The sequence below is a fragment of the Canis aureus genome, chromosome 9 (assembly GCF_053574225.1).
Source record: "Canis aureus isolate CA01 chromosome 9, VMU_Caureus_v.1.0, whole genome shotgun sequence".
Classification (NCBI taxonomy): Eukaryota; Metazoa; Chordata; class Mammalia; order Carnivora; family Canidae; genus Canis; species Canis aureus.
The window spans coordinates 40,416,323-40,437,212 of NC_135619.1; the positions used below are offsets into that span (position 1 = coordinate 40,416,323).

Here is a 20,890-nt window from a genome sequence, read left to right on the forward strand (position 1 = left end):
AAACCCTTTTATGGATGATACTCCAAGCTAAAAAATATGCAGTGACTTTTTTTTTTTACTTAAACTGCAATGGAAGTTGGTACAGTGCTTTTATAAGTAACAAAATAATATACTTAGAGTAAAAAAAATGTTAACAGTATTTGACTCAACAATCCAACTTTTCTAAAGCTTATTTTAAGGAAATAATCTAAAAGAAAAATAAAATGCAAATATTTGAAATTTCCATTGTACTGTTATCTATAAAGAGCAACTGGAAAGAAAGTGTCCCAAATGATTCAAAATTTGCTTTAGAAATTGTGGATATTTGGGACACCTGGATGGCTCAATGGTTGAGCATCTGCCTTCAGCTCAGGGTGTGATTTCAGGACCCCAGGATCAAGCCCTGCATCTGGCTCCCAATAGGAAGCCTGCTTCTCCTTCTGCCTGTGTCTCTGCCTCTCTGTCTCTGTCTCTGTCTCTCATGAATAAATTGTTTTTAAAAAGAAATCATGGGTCTTGACTCAGTATAACATTAAAATTCTTAAAATTGGTAGTCATTAAAACTGTAAGGAAACAGGAAAACTGATTGGTAGACACTTAGGGGTAGAAAATAAATACAAAGATGGAAACTTCATTTTATATCTTGTTGTAATTCCAACTGCAGTGAAAAATATCTTGCTATTTGTGTTTCTCTTTGGCCAGAAGTGAGCTTTTCACAGCTAGCGGCTTTCTTTATCATCATTATTGCCCTAGTGCTCAGTAAATGTTTGCTGAATTGAGCCTAATCTGTGCAAATCTAATATGTAGAAGTGAAATGGATGGGGAATTTAAATGAACTTTTAACTTAAAAATTCCCTAATGTCACTTCATACTATATATAGGACACAAAGATCTATAAGATATATGTTAATTTTTCAGAGATAATATTGGGCAAAAAGTACATTCCATGATATCATAAAAATACATTTAAAAGAAATACATTGTTTGTTTATATATTATATACTGGATTCCAGGTGCAAAATAGTATATTCTGGATATGATACTATGATATTCTGGATATTAGTATTCTAATTCTGGAAAGTAGATAATCACACTTTAAAATGTATTAACTGTTTATCAGGTAATAATAGACCACAAAACACAACATGTTAAATGGTAAATGAAGTTTCATACCATACATGCAGTTCTATTTGGGGAGTGGGGGAAGGACAAAGGCAGAGGGGGAGAGAATCTTAAGCAGGCTCCACACCAAGCACAGAGCCCAAGGTAGGGTTTGATCTCACAACTCTGAGACCATGACCTAAGCCAAAATCAAGAGTTGGCACTTAACTGACTGAGCCACCCAGGTGCCCCTCCATACACTCAGTTCTATAAAAAACAAATATTAGTAATGTTGGTTAATTTTAAAACAAGTCAAGTTATATACATTTAAAGAATTCCTCTATATTACATGTATTACTTACAGTCAGAACTAATATATCATTACAGCTGGTACAAAGTAAGCTGGCAAAGAAAAGGAGTGATTTCTTTTGTAGGAACCCTCATTGCTATTGACATACTGAGCTGGATAATTCTTTGTTGCAAGGTGGAGATGTGGGGCTGTTAAGTGGGTTGTAGGATGTTTAGTCACATTCCTGGCCTCTGTCAACTAGATGCCAGTACCACTTGCCCTCGATTATGTCAACGGAAGTGTCTCTAGACATTGCCAAATGTCCCCTGGGAATCCAAATCACTTTTGGACAAATATTAAATCATGTAGGAAAGATGTCGGGGTTCAAAGCTGACGGCCAAGAAAGAATTCTTAAGATGTCTTTGGTGCAAAAAAGTGGTTTTATTAAAGCACAGGGGCAGGACCTGTGAGCAGAAAGGGCTGTACTGGGGTAATGAAGAGTGACCCATTATATACTTTCAAGTTGAGAGGGGATTAGGACATTAACTCTGTAAGGAATTTTGGAAGCAAGGTTTCCAGGAGCTTGAGGGGGCTAGCTATTGTTAGGAAAAGGTAATTTATTACTGTCTAAAAAAACCTTAGTCATGAGACCCTTCAGATGTGTATCGATGAATCATATGCTTGAGGGATGATATCCAACATATATCTTGGGACAGGGTAGAGATACCCCCAAGATACCCCAAGATACCCTCTTGGGGGAGGGTAGAGATAAAGGAAGTTTCCAAAAGAATTTTTACATGTTAAAGTAGATTCAAAGGATCCTGAGAGTCAGGCTAAGATGGTCATTTGCTCTCAGCAAGGATTAATATCCATGCAACTGAGCTCCTAGAGGAATGTCACTCTGCCTGTTTCAAGGACTTGTGAATGGGCTGTAAGTAGTAAGAAAATTTTCTTTTGCCTTTGTTTCCCCCATCATTAAATATCTCAGTAAAAATGAACGTATGTATATAATCAGTATATAACAAACACAAAACTTTAATTTGAATAGAAATATAGCAGTGCCTCCTTTGCTTTGACTCCTGGATTATTATGGTAGGAACAGATTTAGATTTAATATGTTCTAGGTATAACCTAATTTCCATCTCAAGGTGATAGGACTCTGTTTCAGAAATTACTGCTAACTTGAACTTTACAGTGGTGATATTTTGTGTTTTGCTTTCAGTTCATTCTAGTTCTGGCCTTAAGTGTTTGCTCTCCATGCAAAATAACAACTCAGTTGATGCAAAGTCACTTGCAGATTCTTCCCTTTCTCCCTCATCCACCTTTGCTTTCTATTTTTCTTTGTTTTCTATTTTTTGTGTATCTGAAAAATTGCATCTTGTATTCTGGCACATACTATAATTTTAGAGATGTGATTTTAAAAAATGTCAATTGTGTGCTGTCTACCTCCAGATTGTGTATGGAGATGCTCTTCTGCCTGTGGAGATAGCAGCATCTTTCTCCCAGACCCCCAGACATCAGAGCCCTTCTGTCCTATAGAAGTCATAAAGAACATAGACTTTGTTCAAAAAAGAATAAAAACTTTGAAGTCACCTAGGCATTATTGAAACTGTTACTGAAATTGGCCAACGATCATAAGAAAGCCTCTTAATCTCTAAAACTCACTTATTTTAAAAACTGGGTTAATAATGTGACATTATACAGTTTGGGGAAGAGCTAAAAGGATGATTCCCATGAACGACCTAGCACTGCACCCAGGCCTATCATAGGCAATCATGAAATTTCTTTCATTTCTTCTTTGCTCTATGAAAGATGCTTCATTGTATGAAGCACCATTGCCTTCTAAAGCAGCTCATGCTCTGCTGTATTAGTTTGTCACAAACTGAGTGACTTAAACAACAGAAATTTATTTATTCAGTTTTGAAACCTAGAAGTCTAAGACCAGTGTCAGAAAGTTATATTCCTTCTGAGGCTTTTCTCCTTGGCTTATATATGGCTATCTTCTCACTGTGTCTTCACATAGTCTTAATTCTGCCTAATGTCTGTAGCCAACTTTCCCCTTAGAAAGATACCAGTCATATGGGATTAGGGCCCACTCTAATCACCTCATTTTGACTTAATTGTCTGTTTAAAGACCCTATCTCCAGATACAATTACATTCTGAGGTCCTGGGGGTTTGGACTTGAACATATTAATGTTTGGTGAGACACAATTAAGCCCTGCCCTGCCCTCTTCACTTCGGTAATTTAGACTTTAGAGAAGTATTCCAATGAGAAGCTTCTGCTACGATCCCTGCCAAATCTACAATGACAATACTTCACCATTCACTATTATCTACATTGTTTCTCTCTATGTAGAGTTGATATGTTTAGTGAATATACTATTCATTCTTTTAATCTTTTACTCACAAATTGAATGGGTCTGTCCACACACATCCATGGAGCATTCACCATGGTCCAGGCATTGCCCTAGGCCTTGGGACATGAGAATAGCACATCATGTTTGTCTTTGTGAGCTTAAGTCAAGAAAGGAAGGAGGGAGTCAGAGAAAGAGGGACTCAGATGGATAATTCTGAAACAATATAGTTGTACAAGATATCACATTAAATTAAACAACAGTGTTAATCTAATATTAGAAATGCAATTGGAAAATTTCCTATGCAGTGAGGCTCTTACCCACATCCTGAAATAGATCTAACCTAGAGCACTAGCTTGATTGTTGTGAGAATAAAAGTCTCAACTTCAGCCATTCTGGAAATTGAACTAATCTCTCTGCCTAGGAATATAATTGACTCTCTCTGTTTATAATAGTGTGGTTTATACTTATAAATTTACATTTTAGATTTAAAGATACCAGAACTTTAGATTCAGGATCTTAAAATTACGAGTTCATGTATTAAATAATAAAGTGCTGAAATAAGAAAAATACTAAATACAAATACTAAAGAAGTGCTAAGGATATCAGGAGATACAGAATATCAAGAGTGCTGGAAGGTGAGAATCATAAAGTCAGTACTGAATGTTGGATTCCAAATCACAGTTTTGATTACATGAGCATTAGATGGTAGGGTTAGTGAAGGAATCTGGTCGAGAGGGATCAGATGGTAAACTATCATGGGTCTTCTTTGGGGGAAATTAGGAAAGAGCAGCCCATAAGAAAGACCCAAAAGAGTGAGTTGACAGTGGGCTTTTACATTATCATAAGGGAGAATATTGCAGTAACCAGGAGCAAAGTTCTCTGTGGGTATTTGTGGGGGAAGGAGTAGGTACTTTCTATAGTCACTATCCTTAGTGGCTTCTATGAAGACAGTAGGCACGGGTAAGGACTAATTTTTTTTTTTTTTAGAGAGGGAAGTGGGGTTGGGGGTGCCTGGGTAGCTCAATTGGTTAAGTCTACCTTTGGCTCAGGTCATGATCCCAGAGTCCTGGAATCGAGTCCCGGATTGGGCTTCCTGCTCAGCAGGAAATTTGTTTCTCCCTCTGTCCCTCTCCCTCCTTGTGTTCTCTATTTCTCAAATAAATCTTAAAAAAAAAAGAAAGGAAGAAAGAAAAAAAATGAAAGAAGAGAGGCAGAGGGAGAGGGGGAATGGCAAGTAGGTTCCATGCCTAGTATGTGGAGCCTGACATGGAGCTCAGTCTCATAATCCTGAGATCATGACCTGAGCCAAAATCAAGAATTGGACACTCAACTGACTGAGCCACCCAGGCACCCCGAGGATTAAAATTTTAATTTTTTTTAGATCAGTCTTAAGTTTATAGGAAAATAGAGAAGATAACAGATATTTCCTGTATACTCCTTGGCCCCCAATACAGATAGCTTCCCCATTATTAGTATCACTCACCAGAGTGGTATATTTGTTGACAATTGACAAAATGGACGTTGACACAACATTATCACCCAGAGTCCATAGTTTATATTGGGGTTCATCCCTAGTGTTGTATATTCTTTGGGTTTGGACAAATGTATAATGACATATATCCCCCATGATAGCACCATACAGTGTAGTTGTGGTGCCCTAAAAATTCTCTGTGTTCCACCTATTCATCTCATTCTCCTCACTAACCTTTGGCAAACACTGACTCTTTCTTTCTTTCTTTTTTTTTTTAAGATTTTATTTATTTGAGACAGAATATGAGCATGCACAGAGGGAGGGGCAGAGGGAGAAGCATGACCCTGGGATCATGACCTGAACTGGAGGCAGATACTTAATTGACTAAGCCACCCATGTGCCCCAACCATTGATCTTCTTACTGTCTTTATAGTTTTACTTTTTCCTGAGTGCCATATAGTTGGAACCATACAGTGTGTAACTTTTAAAGATTGTCTTCTTTCAGTCTGTAATATGCTTTGATTCTTCTTTGTCTTTTCATAACTTGATGGCTCATTTCTTTTTAGTGCTGAATAATATTCTGTTGTCTGTATGCACCCATTCACCTACTGAAGGATGACTTGGTTGCTTCCAAGTTTTGGCAATTATGAATAAAACTACTATAAATATCCATGAGCAGGTTTTTGTGTGAACATATGTCTTTAGTTCCTTTGGGTAAATACCAAGGAGTATGATTATTTGATTATATGATAAAAGTATATTTAAGTTGTTTTTTTTTAAAGTTTTTATTTATTTATTAATGAGAGACACACAGAGAGAGAGGCAGAGACACAGGCAGAGGGAGAAGCAGGCTCCATGCAGGGAGCCTGATGTGGGACTCGATCCCAGGTCTCCAGGATCATGCCCTGGACTGAAGGCGCACTAAACCGCTGAGCCACCCGGGCTGCCCGTATATTTAGGTTTTTAAGAAGCGACCAAACTTTCTTCCAAAGTACTAGACCATTCTACATTCCCATCAACATTATAAATAGTTTCTGCTGCTCACCTGCATTTGGTGGTCAGTGTTCTAGATTTTGAACATATAGTAGGTATGTAATATCTCATTTTAATTTTCATTTCTCTGACAACATATGATGTGAAGCATCTTTTTATATGCTTATTTGCTATCAGAAATCAATTTTGAGTGCGTTTATAAAAATTCTATTTTACCATGTCATGGAAAAGAGGCTGCCAGTTATTTCTTCTGAGACCTGGAAAGCTATGAGGGATTGTGGATGTCCCTGGAAGCAGTACACCACAATTATCAGTGAGTAATTGTTATCTATAAAGCCAGCTGTAGTTTGTTTCAGCTGAAAATGTCCTTAATCTTACCTTTCAAATCGATCTATTCCTGAGTGGCAGCCAGACATGCCTAAGTTTGCTCTTTTATCTTTTACAGGAAATCCCAGGTAGGAAAATCAGTTTCCGTTTTAGGGCAGGATCTGGAAAAGACCTATAGAATAGATGGGAGTGGTCAGGGGTGAAAAGGACTCTGTCTACATAATTTGATTACTACGGACATTGAGTTTTATTCCTATGGAAAGGTATAAATACTGCTATTGGTTTAATCAGGATACTCTGAAGCTGCCTGGCTGTTTGCAAAATATTTTGAGCACCTTGGAAAAGTGACATCATTTGTGTACAAAATATTACTAAATGTGCTATTTGCCAAATAATTCAGAGAAAGGTTCAGCTGACTTTCTTTGCTTTGCTGATTTTGAAGCTTTTTCTTCAAAGTAAAAGTAATGAATCTTTTGCTTAAATGTAGCTCTGGGCATAGTTACAAATTTTCAGCATGTTTTTGGCTTCTAATAATTTACATCAGCTATTCAGCAATTTGGCATTTTTTGTTGATTTTTTTTCCTAATGCAAAGTGTTATTTGTTAAATGTTGTTATTGTTGGTAGTAAAATATGGTTACTTTGAATGTTTCTGGTACTATAGGTAAAAGGAAAATAGTTTTGCTGATATCTAAGTAGATGGGGGACAGGAGAAAAAAGTGACATTATGTATTTTAATAAATATTAGCTGAATACAAACAGAAAACAAAGAGTAGGGGGATCTATATCTCTAGACTCTGGAAATGTTATGTATTCTGTTTGTACCTGCACCTGATAACAGTGCTTAATAGCATTAATGTACAATTTATATTCTGCACCATAAACTAGAAGTCCTAGCATCTTTCTCCCTCCTTCCTTCCCACCACTTTGCCTCCCTTTTTTCCTTCCACAATACTTTGTGAATGCCATTTATGTGCCAGATGCATATTGGTATCATTCAGGCAGAGCTTGCTGTTTTTAATAGCTATATAGGATCATATGTTTTTAAAATAGGGAAACTCAAATTTCATGGTTAAATCACTTGACCAGGATCAGTAGTTATTGAATGGTTGCTGTGTGTCACTTTGCATATTCTAAAGAAATAGGAGATTTCAGATACTGATCTTAAGGAGATTTATAACCTTAATGGGGAACCATAAAAATGTCATAAGTATATCTATAAAGAAATCCAGTGTTGGGCAGATAAGTACAGCAAAAGCAACAGAAGACAGAAGATTTGACTCCTCCATTCCAATAGTTTTTCAAGGGATAAAAATATTTGATTTCTTTTTTTAGGATTCAAGAGATAGTTTTTGCTTATTTCAAGATAAAATATTTTTAAAACATTTATACTTCTGCACTCACAAATTTTCTGTGGACTGATTTAGGAAAACTAGGATCTGTGCATTTTAGAAGGTAAGTCATTCAGAATAAAAATACCTGGCACTTTTGAGACAAGAAATGCCACAGGCAGGATGATTTGTTTGTCAAAATTGTCGTCCAGAGAGTAGAGAGACTAAGAACTCAGAGTTGAGCTGGACACAATACTATGAACTGTCAATGGGAGATAAGAATTCTTGTGATCCTCAGAGAACAGCTATTGTAGGAATAGGTGCAAAGGAGTTGGAAAACCTTTATGTACAGTTAATGTTATCAGCAGAGTTGACCAACCCTGGTACCTCAGCCATGTGGGGAGTAATGGTTCCTGTCAGAGGTTAAGGAGGGAAGATGAAATGGCAGATGAGGACCAGATTGAGAAGGACCTTCGACTTAAGCAGGAAGTGTTGTCTTTATTCTATCAGCACCAGGCAATCTGAATAATTATGCTGAGAGGTGAGTGACCAGACACAAAGTGCAAGGGCTTAATAACAAGGACTTTGTTGTTATTAACACCAAGCTTAAAGTAACAGTTACCTTTTCAACCTTGCGTTTTTGTTGTTCAAAAGATGCCAATACAGTGTGTTTCCCAGTGTGGCTATTCATAGGCACCACACAGTTTTCTTTGTGTTTTGGGATAGTTCGTATTTTATATTGTCCTTTGACTGAATAACACAATGAGGCTAGGGAAAAAGAGCCAAAGATTTTTTTTTTTCTAAATCTTCTAAGTTATTCTGTATCTGTGTAAGAGGTTCATTGGTTTCAAGATGATGGAGTTCTCCATCAACCACTCCCATATGGACAAGCCCATAAGTCACCATTCTCTGACACTGAAGCCAGGGGAAACCAATATAGATAGGAGGAGCCATGTGTTCAGGAATTGATCTACCTAAAGATGATTCACGAGTCTGTCAATTCATTTATTTATTCACTTCACTCATTCATGCATGAGTCATCTGTTTATGGCTAGGTTTCAAGTGTCATGGATAGACTATTTCCTAAATATTAATAAGAGACTTGTGATTCAGTATTTCAAAATAGTTATTTAAAATACAACTACTAAGTATAGACTCTCTCCCTGGAAATTTTAATATGCACAACCTAATGAAGTGGAGGAGAGACAGAAGATGAGAATGGCTTATGAGAAATCTTGAGAAAGGACTATATATAGAGAGATTTTTCCAGTATATTTCTACAGATGCATATGCTGGCTGGCTTTCAGCATGCCACATCTTGTGGTATTTATCTTTGAATCCCTAGAATGTAGCCCAGGTATGTAGTAGAGGCACACTGGATGTTTGTTGAACTATACTAATAGTAATAGCCTATGTGAATTCAGCTAGCAAGACTGAAAGTTCTTGCTCAGGAGGCCCCCTGCACATGGTAATGCACAAAATGTCCTAAATCAGGGTTCTTCTAACTGAGAGGTAGAAATATTGCCATAGTAATTGAATATTTGTGAATATTTCCTTCTCTTTAGCCTAAAAGCTAAAACGTGTAGTGCACATAATTTCTCAAATTCATGCTTAACTAAGTATGCGACTAAATAAAAGCCTATTTAATTCCAATGCATCTTTCATGCTTCCTGAATTATTCTTTCACCCTACTTTCCACATCCTCTCCTGTCCCTCAGAAGTAACAGCTATGAATTGGTACAGTTGGCTAATATATCATTGGGCTGGTGGGAGGTGGAAACCATGGCCATGTTTTTGGGGGAGAGAATGCACCTGGAAATGGTCACTGCTTATGGCCATCAGTGTCTGTTTAAAGGGCAGTTTGAGTCTAAAATCCATCATTTCCTAAATATCTTTCTGACTTGACTTTTGGGTAAAACTTTTGGGTAAAACATGAGAGTGGAAATTTAGAAAATTTCTGAATTAATACTTGTGGGGATTGAGCTGGTTGAAATTAAGCAGAGACAATCTTTTGTGTTCCAGCAAAAAGTGATTTATTGACAATATCTATGTATAACCCTAAGACTAAATCACCCCAAGTGGGAGGAGTGGTCCCTCTACACAAACTGGCAGAAATTAGAGATGATTGAGGTAGTTTCTAAGGTTTTTATATCTATAAGTTTTCTTTATCTAGGTTTTCAGTACAGAAACAATATGCCTGTATTCCCAGGGCAGGAATGGACTCTACTTCTATTACTGTTTCCTTTGTATTTCTGTCCTTTTTTTTTTTTTAACATTCCATAATCTTTTCAATTAAGATCTTCATATAAGTATGATGGGAATCCTATGTATTCACTTCCCCTAAAATAGCTGAAAAATGGTTAATGACACAGCAACTTATGGGCTATGGTAGATTTTGCTAGTACCTTAAATAGTATCTAAACAGAGCAACTTCTCTTGCCCCACCTCCCCTTTTTTGCAAATTGTAGAGATTTAACCAACTTCCGAATAATATCACACATTTAACTGTTTATAAAGTGATTTTCAAGGTCCAAGTTGTTTAGGCTACTCTTTTACTATAGCAATTGTATAGACTCCATCCAAGAGATTCCAGGAAGAAGGAATCCAAACAGAGGCTCTTGATCTTGGTTCTTACCTTTGAAGATAGATAAATTCATTTATCTCTAACTTGGCAGAGATTGATAAAATGTATAGGCTTTTCTCTGCACTATTCCCTGAGTTGAGATGCTTGGACATAAAATCCCCCCAAATAAAGTGATTTGAATTGATTATAATTTCTCAGAATTCGTGTATTGGCTTGCTAGGGCTGACATAATGGAATGCCAGACATTGGATGGTTTAAATGGTGGAAATTTGTTTTCCCATAGTTCTGGAGGCTAGAAGTCTAAGATCAAGGTGTCAGAAGGTTTGTTTCTATTGAGGCCTCTGTCCTTGGCTTGTAGACAGCTACCTTCTTGCTGTGTCCTCACTTGACCTTTATCTCTGCCAACATCTCTGATGTCTCTTCTTAAAAGAATACCAGTCAGATTAAGGCTCAATCCTTGTGACTTCATTTAAACTTAATTACTTCTCTAAAGGCTCTATCTCAAATACAGTCACACTCTAAGGTACTGTGGAATTAGGACTTCAACCTATGAATTTTGGGGAGACATATTCCTTAATATTTGACTATACCAATTTTTGCTGTGCTCCCAAATTAGGGGATACAGTGTGGGAAACCATCAAATCACATTGTTTCCAGATATTGAGACTTATTTACTATTGTTCTATTTCTCAAAATAAGAATACTTAGTCATTTTAGATTCACCCTGAACTATAAATACATAGGCCATAAATAAAATCTCATTATTATTTTATAAAGAACCAGGGAATGTTTTTCTCTTACATGCCATCCCACTTAAATTCTCCTAAGTGCATCTTACAAACTGACCTCCTTTCACACTCACATAAAAATTCTCACCTATGAAGTGAGGCAGCTAAAAGCCTTTAACTGTCGTAAGTCCCACAATGCCTAGCCTATGAAGTAGATTGTCAAACAAATGAGCCTAGACTTACAGAAAGTTGACCCAATCCTAAAAAGCAAAGAACACAAAAGAAACAAACATTAGATTTTTCATTGAAATGGACATATACATTGTTTTTATAAGGTATTAAAAATTGACACTAGACATACCAAATATTGATAAATTGATGCAAAAATATGGCAGATACTATTCTAGGGATTGATGGAGAACATGAAATGTATTTTTAAGTCCAAAGTAAATTTTTCAGTAAAATTGCTTTTTGTAGATTTCTCCTAAGCCTAACAAGGGCAGCGTTAACTATCAGGCAATAATATTACACGTTTATGCTTTGATGTATTTATTTGTTATCTATTAATTGATATTTCCCAAGGCTATTTACTTGCAATTTGTTCCTACTTGTATTGTGTATTTTTTTGCCAAATATCTGAATACTGTTTATCATTTAAATAATGTATCAAAATACTGAGCTTGATACCTGGTTATTGAACAGCTGTTTTCTAGACTGCAGCTGGTAATAGAAAGTGACAGCTCATTGTCTTTGCAGACAGTAGAGTCCCTTCATCTTTTCCATTCAGATGATTCAATGTTCATTGTGGAAACATAATGAAGAGGATACTAGACTTATTTTAGCAACTCTAGGGATACAGTTCTTTTGAATTCTAGATTGTGAAGTCTCTTACTTGAATATGTATAATGAGATAATTCAAGCAATATATTCTAATTTAATTTTAACTCGGTACTCAGGATTTGCTATTCATGAAATACATAACCTGATTTAAAAAAAAATCAATGAATTTGATGATATCTTGAAACCTTATTTCATTCTCTCTAGAGTTGTCATGGTAACAGAGAAAGCAGGGTGCTACGGGGGAGATGTGATTTTAGACTTCTGCTGCAGTTATTCCTGTGTATAGTCCAGAGAGAATAATGTGATGGCTGCTTTATTCAAAAAAATGCATGTATTATGTATTATGCTAGTATAGCAGTCATGGGGAACTCAGATTCTGTAAATGCCTGGCCTTGCCACTTTACCTAATAAGTTGAGTTCAGGTTTTCTTTTTCCCATTGAGTTTCTGTTCAGTGGCTGGTAGGATTATTTTTGATATGTATAGTATGTGGTTAAGGTTATTAGATCTTAAAACAAACAGGATGGATAATACAGAATCGAAACAATTGAATATACTAATAGTATGTTAAACACTTGAATTACATTTTCTACACAAATATGAAGTTAGCTTTGATTACAGATCCTGCCCCATATATGATCTGGGCAGCTCACTATCTTACTCCACATTGTTGGGACTCCTGAGCCTGCCTGTCAGTGGTTTGCTGTCCACTTATACAATATGACAGCTTTCCCACTTGGCATGTAAATCCTCATAATACCCTTTTTCTTGCTCCTTTATTTGATTTTTTCCCCTCCTTTCCTTCTTTCTACCTTCCTTCCTCCATTTCTTTTCCTCTCCTTCTCTGGCCCCCTAGCCTCCTTCCTTCTTCCCTCCTAACCTCCCTTCTTTCTTCCCGTGCTTTATCTTGTGCATTCACTGCATTTAATTTACCTACCACTCTATACTGCCCCCAACTCCAGGTTAATTAGGCTCAGTTTTTCTCGATTCCAACCCCAACCCCTCCTCCCTCACTGAACTGAAACCCACAGGTTTATGTGTCCAGGGCTACTTATTTGTATTGCCAGGTCTGTGCTCAGAGTAGATACAGTGCTTGTGGAACTTGGTGGGAAGCCTAAATATATACTGCAGAATTGTATGCAAAATCTGGAGTCAGAGACCCAACAGGAAAAATTACACCCCACAGAAGTTAGCAGAAATCGCTAAGAAGGTTTTCATCCTTACAAAGTAGAGAATTAGCAGCACTTTGAGCCAGTCATACCTAGATTTCCAAGGGGTAAGTGAACTCTGAAAAACATGTGTGTCACACACTTGTAAGACAGAAAAAGGGAAGGATTTAAACACATATGATTCATTTTATTATATTTTTTAGAGAGGAGGGGGAGGAGTAGAAGAAAAAGAGAAGAGAGAATCTTAAGCAGACAACCCCTATGGAGGCCAATTTGGGGCTCTATCTCACAACCCTGATATCATGACCTAAGCTGAAATCAAAAGTTGAACAATTAACTGACTGAGCCACAAAGGTGCCCAATATTTAAACACATTTTAAACAAATGTGTACTGGGGTAGCAAAAGATGGGCTTATGAGTGCATATTTGCAATATGTATCTTTTAGAAATATGCCATATTAAAATTTTTCTTTATTCAGGTTAAAACTGAAATAGTTATCTACATTGATCTCTGGAGGGCATCTCCCCCCTATTTAAGGTTAATTTGGAGTCCAGAACTATTGTAAATTGGGACAGGAAAAAAGAAGCATTTTCTTGGTAAGTGATAATGCTTAGCGTTCATAGATCGTTGTCTCGATATAAGGTCTTAAAAGAAGTCATACTTGAAGAGTACAAGAGTGTCAGGCATGACTCTGTCACCACACTAGGCATTGATTGGAAAGATGTATTTTCTTGTTTCTCCGTTTAAATATACCATAGTCCATTGGTGTTTCTGTTAATTACTGAAGAAGTCTTCTGCATTTAATGGCTGCCTGATAGATGCCTATGGTGGAGCACTTGGACATAATGCCAGAGTAGACTTAGATACTATTTAAGTAATTCATACGGCAAAATGCACTGAATGGTAAAGACGTTTTCACTGAAAATATTTTCACTGAAAAAAGACATTTTCACTGAGAAATTAAAGATTATTAAAAGCTTGAATTAATAAATTCAACCCTATGCTGGCATAATCTAGGTCTAAGCTTTCATCACACTGAAAATGTCAGGTTTCCCAATTGGTGCTAGTGTGGTCTTAATAGCTATTCACTATTGAAAGAATTAAAGCAGCTTCCAAAATATAAGCACTTCATTCTTAGTCAACCCTGATTTACTAGAATAGAAAAATGGACAGTGGCCTTAGTTCTATACTCTCAGTTTATATGAAATGGGTGGGGAATCACTAGGTTTAAGAGTATGTGGCCAAAGAAGTCTGTTAATCAATATAAAGCAAGGAAAAGCAGGAGGATAAATGTTTGATGAAGGTATTATTGAAATAAATATCTTCTTAATATTTGTGGGCCTCACTGGGAAGGCAAAGTCTCCCTCTTTCCTTGTCTTCTCTGTTCTTCTGTACATCAAAGTCTCAGAATATGTGGAGTACTGGGCAGATGCAAGCTATAGCAAGCATTAAGTGTGGTACTCACATTGCCATCTAAATATCTAATAAACATTTCATGATTAATATGTCCCAAGCTGAACTTATCTTCCAAATTTGTACCACCAATTTCTTTCTTATTTTAGTTTATGGTAACTCCATCTGCCCAGGCAAAAAATACTAGAATTACCCTTGACTCATCTCAATCTCTCCCACCCTACCTCTAACCTTTGAGGAAATGGTGACAATTCTATCCTCAAGATATACAGCTTCAAATAATCTTATTCCCGTCATCTCTGCTGTGACTATCCTGGTTGAAATACAGCAAATACTCTCTTCTCGTATCTTTCCTCCTTATAGTCAGTTTTCAAGAGCATCCAGAGCAATGTTTTCCTCTAATTTTTAATTTTGATGTAATTTCAGATTTACAGAAAAGCTATAAGAATAGTACAAAGGGTTCCTTCAAATCCTTCACCTAGATTCCCCAAATATAAATTTTTTTCATGTAAAGTTTTTGGTTACATGTTGCCACATTATCTTCTGTAAGGACACACCATTTTACATTTTTTACCAGTAATATTTGGCAAGTCCCCTGTGAAACCATCAGGGCTTGGTGCTTATTTTGTGTGTAGCAGTTTGTGTTTGCTTTTTTTTCTTCTGTGGAAATTTGTCTGTTTAAACTTTCTATCACTAATGGGATCATTTTCCTAAACTAATGGGATATGTTCCTAAAAAAAATCTGTTTCATACAGATTTTTCAAATTTGTTTTTCCATAACATTGCAAACAATTTGTTGTTTTTTAAAACCTTTACCAATCTGTTTGGTGAGAACTCGTATTTCAGAACTGTATTAATTGAATTTTTATTAGTATAAGAAAGATGACTCAGGAACTAAGAATGTCCATTTATTCAAGTATATCTCAAAAGTGTTAAGTTTTCTTTATATAAATTTTGTATGTTTCTTGTTTATTTCTAGGTGTCTTATTTCCTTTTTTGCTATGATAAATGAGGCTTTCTTTGGCATTATATGTTCTGATTACCTTTTGTGTTTATAAAAGCTCTTGATGTCTACATGTTAATTTTATTTTCTCAGTTTTTTTGAATTAGCTTTGTCTTTGACTGTCTGGGTATATAATCATATTGTCTGCAAATAGCAATAGTTTCTTTTTTTTTTTTTTCCAACTCTTATGCCTCTTTGTGTTTTCTCTCATCTGATTGCATTGGCCTTTAGAAAATGTTAAAGAGTGCTATAGTTTGTGGGCATCCATGAATATTCTCAATACTCATTTTAAGAAAACATGTGTTGAGTTCTATTTAGTTGAGTGATTTTTACCAAGAATGTGTATTAGCATCTGTTAAAGAGTTTCTTTAGGGCAGCCCTGGTGGCGCAGCAGTTTAGTGCTGCCTGTAGCCTGGGGTGTGATCCTGGAGACCTGGGATCGAGTCCCATGTCAGGCTCCTGCATGGAGTCTGCTTCTCCCTCTGCCTGTCTCTCTCTCTCTCTGTGTCTCTCATGAATAAATAAATAAAATCTTAAAAAAAAAAGTTTCTCCATTAATGAGAATAAAGTTTTTTTGGATGTATTAATATGGTATCATAAAATTTTTTTTTCCTGAAATTGAGCCAACTTTATATTCCTGGAAAAAAAACAAACTTGGCCATGGAATATTGTTTTCATATTACTATGCTGTATTCTTTTGGCTAATATTGTAACTAGGAGCTTTTGTTTGTACAATCTTAATTATCTTGATCATCAGTGTTCTTATTACATAAAAAGAATTGGAACTTTTTTTATTATCAATGTTCTGGAACATGTTGTGGAGCATTACTCCCTGGTCATTAAATATTTTGCAGAACTCCCTTGTGAAGCCATCAGGGCCTGGTGCTTAATTTGTGTATAGCCATTTCTTTGCTTTTTTTTCTTCTATGGAAATCCATCTCTTTAAACTTTCTATCACTAACTGGACTATTTTCATAAACTGTCCTTAAAAAACAATCCATTTCGTATATTTGCAAATTTATTTCCATAGAGCTTCTTAAAACACACATGATTTTAAAACATTTCTTCTATTTCATGGTTATATTTCCTTGCAATTTCATATTTTGTATGTTTGTACTTTCTCATTTTTTTCTGGATTAAGTTAACTAGTGGCTTGTGTGTTGGTTATTTTTTTTAAGATTTTGATTTATTAGTTAAATCTTCTATTTTCTATTCTGTACCTTGTTTTTACTTTTACCTTTAGTATTTCCTTCTTTGCAGATTCCTTTGGTTTGCTTCATTGTCATTTTTCTAGGTTTTTGAGATGAGAATTTAATTAGCTTATTTTAATTCTTTTCTTTTTATTGATAAGTGTTTCAGACTCTGAATTTTTCTCTTTTCACTTTTTAAAATATATTCCACAGATTTTGCTAAGTAGTATTTTTATTATTCTAAAAGAAATTCTGTAATTCTGTTTTAGGTTTTCCTTTTATTTAAGAGTTACTTAATAGAAGATTTAAAGTTTTTTAATTTCCAAAATAAAGGACAATTTTTTCCTCTTTATTTATAATTTCTAACTTTATGGTAGTGTGATCAGAGAGGATTGTTTCTAATATATCTTCTTTATAGAACTTAATGATGTTTTCTTTGTGGTTGAATATATGATCAACTTTTGAGAATGTGCTATGTGCACCTGAGAAGGTGTAATGTCTACTATCAAAGCATAAAATTTGATATGAAAAAGATTCATCTTGTTGATTATGTGGTTTAAATCTTAATATCCTGACCTTTTTGCCCATTTGATTTGTTTTATACTGAGAATGGTATGTTATTGCACCCTTTAGAAGGAAGTCCCTATGTGCAGATGTGCAATGTGCACACAGAGTTATGCATGTCTTCCTTTAGGGTAAAATATCTACACAAATTATTTGGAATTCTGCACAGGAAATCTCTTGTACCCCATTTATTTATTTATGCAATCATTTATTTGCATAGTTGTGGACTCAGGGATACTTTGTTTTATAATCTAATACTAAATTTATTTTGTTGTTCACATTGTTCCAAGTTATATTCTTATTTTATGTATTTTATTTTTTAGCACTTGCTTTTTTTGGCACTACAATCTGCTCCAAGTTAACTTTGTATATTTATTGGAGAATGAAGAATGATACTGGAAATCAAGATGTAGGCATTAGGTATACTCATTGCTACTGAGAATCATTACTTCTAGACCCTCTCAGCTGACAGATCAAAGAGATACATGTGCATACCAACCTTTGAATATATACATAAGAATTTAATTATCTGTATCTATATTAAGTGGAACATGAGTTCATACTGGTATCTCCAATTCTAATTACCCCATAGATAAATCTAACATTCTTCCTTTGTTTATCTTGTTACTGTCCACTGTAACAGTGAGAAATCTGGCTTCTATATTCATTTGTTTAATTGTTCAGGTCTATAATATACATGAATAGTGGCTTCAGAATTATTAACTTGTTGCTCCATGAAAAATAATTTTATTAACTAATTTTATTAACTATAGAACTTATATATGGTTTTTTTTTTCTTTCTTTTAGTATATGTGCTGCCAAAGTGAGCACTGGTTCTTTTTTTCATTCTGACAGAGCCTATTTCTTTTCCAGTGTTACTTAGGTCATAACCTTTTACCTTTCACTGAAGTTGTTTCATATATTTCTAATATACCTGGATTCTTTTTGTCACATGAACATTCCATCCTAGGATTCCTGACTTCCTAAATTATTTTAATATTTGTATGTATTAAGATTTGCTCTTTTATTCTGTGATGTCTTTGTACTTTAACTAAACAAAGTGTGTCATGTAGCTACCATTACAGTGTCCTGCAGAATAGTTTTACCACCCTGAAAGATTTCCTACGTTTCATCTAGTCAATCTGCTCCCTCCCCCTTAGCCACTGGAAACCACCTATCTGTTTATCAAGTTTTTAAATCTTCCCACTACATCATATAATTGTAATCATAATACACATATCCTTTTCAAACTGGCTTCTTTCACTTGGGTATATGCATTTAAGCCTCATCCATGTATTTGTATGGCTTGGTAGCTCAATATTTTTAATTGCTATACAATATTCCATTGTATGGGTATACCAAAATTCATCTACCCATTGAACAACATCCATGTTCTTTCAGTTTTTGACAGTTATGAGAAAACCTCTATAAACATTTGTGTGTAGATTTTTTGTGTGGGCTTAAATTTTCAGATCAGTTGGGTAAATATATAGGAGTATGTGCTGGATCATATGATAAGACTATGTTTAGCTTTGTAAGAAACTGCCAAACTTTCTTCTAAATTGGCTGTACCACTTTGCATAATCTTATTGGTTAGATTCTATAGTAAAATGCTAAATAAAAGTGATGATCAATATATACCTTTGGGTTTTTTCCCTTCATTTTAAAGGGAATGTTCTTGAATCTAATGTAGGCTTCTTTTGGTTGCACTTTGTAAGATTAAGGATATTCCTTAATATCCCTAGTTTCCTGATAGATTGTTTTCCAAAGCAAGGGCCATATGGATTTTTCTTTTAACATGTTAATCTGGTGAATTACATTTATACATTTTTTTCTAATGTTAAAATATCCTGTTTACTAGATGTTTCTTATGGATTGAATGTGTTCTACTCCCCACTGCCCAAATTCTTGTTGAAATCTTACTCCCTAGTGTGATGGTATTAGAAAGTAGGAGTCTTTGGGAAATAATTAGGATTAGATGAAGTCATGAGGGAGAATATCTACATTGAATAGGATTAGTGTCCATGGATAAGAATCATGAGAGAGATTTTTTCTACTTTTTTTTTTTCTCTGTATAGATATAATGAGAAGTTTGCAGTCAGCAACCTGGAACAGGGCTCTGCGAGAAAAAGCCAACATTGCCATGAATGGACTTAATAGTGGGAGCTTAGAAAGAAGAGAGGAGAGCTACAAAGAAAACTTTAGTCTTCTTAGAAAGCACCAAGTGGTCTGTAACAGAATGTTGGTAGAAAAATGGATGGTAAAGTCCACTCTGACAAGAATGAGAAGCATGTTATTGGAAACTAGAGGAAAGGAAATATTTGTTATAAAAATAGCAAAGAACTTGATTGGATTGTGTTTGTGTCCTAGTGTTTTGTGGAAGGTAGAACTTGAAAACAATGAAATAGTGTATTTATCTGAGGACATTTTTAAAAATTTCTTTTTATTGGAGTTCAATTTGCCAACATATAGCATAACACCCAGCGCTCATCCCATCAAGTGCCTCACTCAGTGCTCGTCACCCAGTCACCCCCACCCCCCGCCCACCTCCCTTTCCACCACTCTTGTTCGTTTCCCAGAGTTAGGAGTCTCTCATGTTCTGTCTCCCTCTCTGATATTTCCCACTCATTTTCTCTCCTTTTCCCTTTATTCCCTTTCACTATTTTTTATATTCTCCAAATGAATAAGACCATATAATGTTTGTCCTTCACTGATTGACTTATTTCATTCAGGATAATACCCTCCAGTTCCATCCATGTCGAAGCAAATGGTGGGTATTTGTTGTTTCTAATGGCTGAGTAATATTCCATTGTATACATAGACTACATCTTCTTTATCCATTCATCTTTCGATGGACACCGAGGCTCCTTCCATAGTTTGGCTGTTGTGGACGTTGCTGCTATAAACATTGGGGTGCAGGTGTCCCGGTGTTTCACTGCATCTGTATCTTTGGGGTAAATTCCCAGCAGTGCAATTGCTGGGTCAGGGCAGATCTATTTTTAACTGTTTAAGGAACCTCCACACAGTTTTCCAGAGTGGCTATACCAGTTCACATTCCTACCAACAGTGTCAAACTCTTCCTCTTTGCAGATGACATGATACTGTACATAGAAAACCCAAAGACTCCATTCCAAGATTGCTAGAACTCATACAGCAATTCAGCAGTGTGGCAGGATACAAAATCAATGTCCAGAAGTCAGTGGCATTTCTATACACTAACAATGAGACTGAAGAAAGAGAAATTAAGGAGTCAATCCCATTTACAATTGCACCCAAAAGTATAAGATACCTAGGAATAAACCTAACCAAAGAGGTAAAGGATCTATACCCTAAAAACTACAGAACACTTCTTAAAGAAATTGAAGAAGACGCAAAAAGTTGGAAAAATATTTCATGCTCATGGACTGGAAGAATTAATTAGAAAGCACCAAGAATTAATTCACCAAGAATTAATATTGTGAAAATGTCAATGTTACCCAGGGCAATTTACATATTTAATGAAATCCCTATCAAAATACCATGGACTTTCTTCAGAGAGTTGGGACAAATCATC

The 20,890-nt window shown here is 35.6% G+C and overlaps 1 long non-coding RNA gene across 1 annotated transcript in view; it reads left to right on the forward strand.

Moving 5' to 3' along the window:
• Positions 1 to 19,640, forward strand: part of LOC144320118 (uncharacterized) — a 43,533-nt gene extending 23,893 nt beyond the window's left edge. The window contains exons 4-5 of the long non-coding RNA XR_013385701.1: positions 13,646 to 13,763; positions 19,416 to 19,640. This is a non-coding gene — a long non-coding RNA (uncharacterized LOC144320118). The remainder of the gene's footprint in view (positions 1 to 13,645; positions 13,764 to 19,415) is intronic.
• Positions 19,641 to 20,890: the final 1,250 nt, after the last annotated feature.